General features: G+C 44.1%; 1 non-coding gene across 1 annotated transcript; it reads left to right on the forward strand.

Annotated features, from left to right (window-relative positions):
• Positions 1 to 3,874: 3,874 nt before the first annotated feature.
• trnad-guc (transfer RNA aspartic acid (anticodon GUC)) lies at positions 3,875 to 3,946 on the forward strand. Its single transcript has one exon. It is a non-coding gene; the product is annotated as a tRNA-Asp (tRNA).
• The last annotated feature ends 2,161 nt before the right edge of the window (positions 3,947 to 6,107 follow it).

A 6,107-nucleotide genomic window follows, 5' to 3' on the forward strand; every position in this document is an offset into this window, starting at 1 on the left:
TTGAATTTGATGTGTCCTGGAACATTTTTAAAAACTTGGGGAAAATAATACAGTTGTGATCTTTGATATTGGCTATGGTTCATTGGCTCCATTCTCGACTGAATCAGGAGGTTGTGTGTGTAAGTCCCACTCCTGAGAATTGAGCACACAATCTTGGCTGACACTCAAATGCAGTATTTGGGGAATTTTGCATTGTTGAAGCTGTTGACTTTCGGATGAAATGTTAAATGGAAGCTTCGTCTGCACCTTCGGGTGGATGTGAAAGTTCCCAGAGCCTTATCGAAGAAGAATAGGAGAGTTGCGCCCGTGTCAATATGACGAAAAACGTTGGAAAATGCTCCCTGAAATCCGATGTGTCTGTGTGCGTCTGTGCGGATGGAGTTAAAGGCCAGCTTCTCATCGAGACAGAGTCCCAGCATTGACAGGGCTAGGATGGCCGGGCGGTTAAGGTGTTGGGCATAAAATCCAATGGCTTTATACCCGTGTGAGCTCGAACCCCACTCCTGGAATATCTTAATTAAACAGAGATTTTTCCCATCCTGCTCAGTGATATCCGATTTTCATCTGTTGCATTTGCATTTTTCTGTAACTCTGTGACACTCTGAGCAGACAATGAAATGAAATTGTGAAATGTATCTGTGTCGCTCAGTCTCTGCCTCTCTCTCTCTTTAGCGAGCTGTGTATGTGTTTATGTCTCTCTCAGTCTGCCTCTCTCTGACTCACTCTGTCTGTCCCTGTCTCTCCGTTTGTCTCTGTCTCTCAATCTGTCTCTCTCACGGTGTCCAGTTCTGTTCCAATAGGATTCTCTCAGACTCTTTGTCTGACTGGCTCTCTCTTTCCCATCATTTCTATGTCTCTCTCTCTATCTGACTTTCTCTCTATCTGTCTCCCTTTTTGTCTCTCTTTTTGTTCCTGTCTTTTTCTTGTCATTCCATCACAATTTGCCTCACTCTCTTTATGGAGCACGCAAACATATCTCTGTGTATGTATGCATTTGAGTCTTTGTCTCGCTCAGTCTGACCATCCCTCTCAGTCTCAAGCTTTCTGTCTCTCTCTGTCTCTATCTCGCTGTCTGCCTCTCCCTGTTTCACTGTTTGTCTCTGTTTCTCAATGTGTCTGTCTCATTCTCACGGTGATCAGTTCTGTTCCAATGGGATTCTCTCAGTCTCTCTTCTGACTGTCCCATCATCTCTGTCTGTCTATGTCTCTGCCTGTCTGTCTCTCTTTGCCTGTGGCTGGTAGTTCCTGTATCTAACCTGCTGGGAATTGCCATCATTTTCTGTTTATATCTTTGTCTCTCTCTCGCCCTGTCGCTCTCTCTCTATCTGTCTCTCTCCTTGTCACTGCCTTTATCACGGTCTTTCTCTCACTCTTTCCCTCTCTCTCTTTAGAGATCAAACACACACACATATCTCTGTATATGTAAGTGTTTGAGTATTTTTCTCACTCAGTCTTCCTCTTCTTCTCAGTCTCGACTTTCTGTCTCTTGTTGCCTCGATCTCGTTGTCTGTCTCTCCCTGTTTTTCGGTTTGGCTCTGTCTCTCATTGTGTCTGTCGACTTCTCATGGTGTCCAGTTCTGTTCAGCTCGATTCCTGCTCTGGCAGCTGCATTACCTGTCAGCTCCTCGTTAGTATAGTGGTGAGTATCCCCGCCTGTCACGCGGGAGACCGGAGTTCAATTCAAAATGGGGAATTTTACTTCTGTTTCATATTAAAAAGTTCCACAGCAATGAAGAACTGTAAAAATACACGTCGAGGAGAGAGCCACTTCCAGATTTTTCGGAAACGGAGACTTTTTCACGATTCTTTGGCTGTCTGCTGCACAGAGATTAATGACTGAGTTCTTTCTGAGTTAATCTCTACCAAGTACTCACCAGGATCTCACAGGACCAGAATAGCCGAGTGGTAATCGCGTTGGCGTTAAAATTCAATTGTTTTTTTTCCCGCGTGGGTTCGTACCCCACTCCTGGTATCTCTTTCATTTGACACGGATTTCCTCCCATTCTGATCAGTAAAACCGGATTTTCTTCGTTTGAATCAGCAATTTTCTGTAACAATGTGACAATCTAACCGATAATGAAATGTATCCGTGTCGCTCGGTCTCTGCCTCTCTCTCTCTTCAGAGAACAGTGCATTGTTCAGATGTTTGAGTCTTTGTCTCTCTCAGTCTGACTCACTCTGTCTGCAGCTGAAAAGGACAGTAATCGTGGCCGAGTGGTTAAGGCGATGGGCCAACAATGCATTGCGTTATCCTGCAACGGTCGAAACCTGCAGACTACGATTCTCAGCATTTTTCATTCCATTTCACAATTTAACCGGTTCTGTGCCAAACTGATCCTGAGATAGATGGAATAACGTCCCACACCTTTCAACACTGACATTTTTTTCTCATTTTTATTAATCTACAATATTCACGATACATCCGTTTCAAAAATCGCAAGCATCAGTCAAAGTTGCGACAGTGATTCAGCCTGTCAATCCCTCGAGATGACGCAGGCATCTGTGCATGCCTGTTGGTGCGTGCACATTTTTGGTTATGTGTGTGCGTGTCTCTGTGTCTGTCTATCTCTATATATGTCTCTGTGTATGTGCAACTGTCTGCGGAAATCATCACCATGAATTTGGTATGTCCTGGATCTTATAAAAAAGAATTGGGGGAAATAATAAGGTTGTGAACTTTTGTATCGGCTTTGGTTCAGTGGCAGCACTGTCGACTGAATCGGGTGTTTGTGTGTTCAAGTCGCACTTCTGAGACTTGAGCATTATCATCTTGGCTAACACTCAAGTGCAGCACTTGGGGAATTCTGCAATGTTGAAGCTGTTGACTTTCGGATGAAATGTTAAATTGAATCTCCGTCTGCACCTTCGGGTGGATATGAAAGTTCCCAGTGCACTACTCGAAAAAGAATAGGAGAGTTGCCCCCGTCTCAATATTCCTAAAAATGTTCCTAAATGCTCACTGAAAGCCGATGTGTATGTGTTTGTATGTCGGGTCGGGGTTGAAGCCCAGATTCTCACAGAGACGGAATGCAGGCTCTCACAGGACGAGGATCGCCGAGTGGTTGAGGCGTTGGCCTTGAATTTTAATGGATTTTTCCCGCGTGGGTTCGCACACCACTCCTGGTATCTCTTTAATTTAACACGGATTTCCTCCCATTCTGATCAGTGAGACGGGATTTTCATCGGTTGAATCAGCAATTTTCTGTAACAATGTGACACTCTGAACCGATAATGAAATGAAATTGTGAAATGTATATGCGTCGCTCGGTCTCTCCCTCTCTCTCTCTTCAGAGAGTTGTGTATGTGTTTGTATGTTTGAGTCTTTGTCTCTCTCAGTCTGACTCACTCTGGCTGTCCCTGTTTCTCTGTTTGTCTCTGTCTCTCAATCTGTCTCTTTCTCACGGTGCCACGTCTGTTCCAATGGGATTCTCTCAGACTCTTTGTCTGACTGGCTCTCTCTTTCCCATCATTTCGGTCTGTCCATGTCTTTGCCTGTCTCTGTTAGTCCCTGCCTGTAAGCTGAGAAGTATGTCCATCATTTTCTGTTTCAGTCTCTATCGCTCTCTCTCCATCTGTCTCTTTCCTTGTAACTGTCTTTATCATTGTCTTTCTATCACTCTTTCCCTCTCTCTCTCTTAATAGATCAAACACACACACATCTCTGTATATGTATATGTTTGAGTCTTTTTTTCACTCAGTCTGCATCTCCTTCTCAGTCTCACACTTTCTGTCTCTCGTTGTCTCTATCTCGCTGTCTGACTCTCCTTGTTTGTCGGTTTGTCTCTGTCTCTCAATGTGTCTGTCGACTTCTCATGATGTCCAGTTAGTTCACAGTGGCTCGATTACTGCTCTGGCAGAACTGGTGCACGTCAGTTCCTCGTTAGTATAGTGGTGAGTATTCCGGCTTGTCACGCGGGAGGCCGGGGTTCAATTCCCCGACGGGGAGGAAGTTGTTTCAAAATATAGAATTTTACTTCTGTTTCTTGGAAGAGATTCATATTAAAAAGTTCCAGAGCAATATCGAACTGTAAAAATACAGATAGATGAGATTGCCTCGTCCAGATTTTTAGCAAACGGAGAATTTTTCAGGCGATTTTGGCCGTCTGCTGCACAGAGATGGATGACTGTGTTTTTTCTGAGTCACGTTTAAAAAGGCAGCGACCCAGTAGTCGTGGCCGAGTGCTTAAGTCGATGGACTAGAAATCCATTGGGTTATCCCGCGCAGGTTCGAATCCTGCCGACTACGATTCTCAGCATTTTTCATTCCATTTCACAATTTAACCGGTTCTCTGCCAAACTGATCCTGAGATAGATGGAATAACGTCCCACACCTTTCAACACTGACATTTTTTTCTCATTTTTAATAATCTGCAATATTCACGATTCATTCGTTTCAAAAATCGCAAACATCAGTCAAAGTTGCGACAGTGATTCAGCCTGTCGATCCCTCGAGATGACGAAGGCATCTGTGCATGCCCGTTGGTGCGTGCACATTTTTGGTTATGTGTGTGCGTGTCTCTGTGTCTGTCTATCTCTATATATGTCTCTGTGTATGTGCAACTGTCTGTGGAAATCATCACCATGAATTTGGTATGTCCTGGAACTTATAAAAAAGACTTGGGGGAAATAATAAGGTTGTGAACTTTTGTATCGGCTTTGGTTCAGTGGCAGCACTCTCGACTGAATCGGGAGTTTGTGTTTTCAAGTCGCACTTCTGAGACTTGCGCATTATCATCTTGGCTAACACTCAAGTGCAGCACTTGGAAAATTTTGCAATGTTGAAGCTGTTGACTTTCGGATGAAATGTTAAATTGAATCTCCGTCTGCACCCTCGGTTGGATATGAAAGTTCCCAGTGCATTACTCGAAAAAGAATAGGAGAGTTGCCCCCGTCTCAATATCACTAAAAATGTTCGTTAATGCTCACTGAAAGCCGATGTGTTTGTGTTTGTATGTGGGGTTGGGGTTGAAGCCCAGATTCTCACAGAGACGGAATGCAGGCTCTCACAGGACGAGGATAGCCGAGTAGTTGAGGCGTTGGCCTTGAATTTTAATGGATTTTTCCCGCGTGGGTTCGCACACCACTCCTGGTATCTCTTTAAATTAACACGGATTTCCTCCCATTCTGATCAGTGAGACCGGATTTTCATCGGTTGAATCAGCAATTTTCTGTAACAATGTGACACTCTGAACCGATAATGAAATGAAATTGTGAAATGTATCTGCGTCGCTCGGTCTCTCCCTCTCTCTCTCTTCAGAGAGTTGTGTATGTGTTTGTATGTTTGAGTCTTTGTCTCTCTCAGTCTGACTCACTCTGCCAGTCCCTGTTTCTCTGTTTGTCTCTGTCTCTCAATCTGTCTCTTTCTAACGGTGCCACGTCTGTTCCAATGGGATTCTCTCAGATTCTTTGTCTGACTGGCTCTCTCTTTCCCATCATTTCGGTCTGTCCATGTCTTTGCCTGTCTCTGTTAGTCCCTGCCTGTAAGCTGAGAAGTATTTCCATCATTTTCTGTTTCAGTCTCTATCGCTCTCTCTCCATCTGTCTCTTTCCTTGTAACTGTCTTTATCATTGTCTTTCTATCACTCTTTCCCTCTCTCTCTCTTAATAGATCACACACACACACATCTCTGTATATGTATATGTTTGAGTCTTTTTCTCACTCAGTCTGCCTCTCCTTCTCAGTCTCACACTTTCTGTCTCTCGTTGTCTCTATGTCGCTGTCTGTCTCTCCCTGTTTGTTGGTTTGTCTCTGCCTCTCAATGTGTCTGTCGACTTCTCATGGTGTCCAGTTCTGTTCACAGTGGCTTGATTATGCTCTGGCAGAACTGGTACACGTCAGTTCCTTGTTAGTATAGTGGTGAGTATCCCGCCTGTTACGCGGGAGACCGGGGTTCAATTCCCCGACGGGGAGGCAGTTGTTTCAAAATATAGAATTTTACTTCTGTTTCTTGGAAGAGATTCATATTAAAAAGTTCCAGAGCAATATCGAACTGTAAAAATACAGATAGAGGAGATTGCCTCGTCCAGATTTTTCGCAAACGGAGAATTTTTCAGGCGTCTTTGGCCGTCTGCTGCACAGAGTGGATGACTGAGTTTTTTCTGAGTCA

This window comes from Pristiophorus japonicus, chromosome 23 (assembly GCF_044704955.1).
Source record: "Pristiophorus japonicus isolate sPriJap1 chromosome 23, sPriJap1.hap1, whole genome shotgun sequence".
Taxonomy (NCBI): domain Eukaryota; kingdom Metazoa; phylum Chordata; class Chondrichthyes; family Pristiophoridae; genus Pristiophorus; species Pristiophorus japonicus.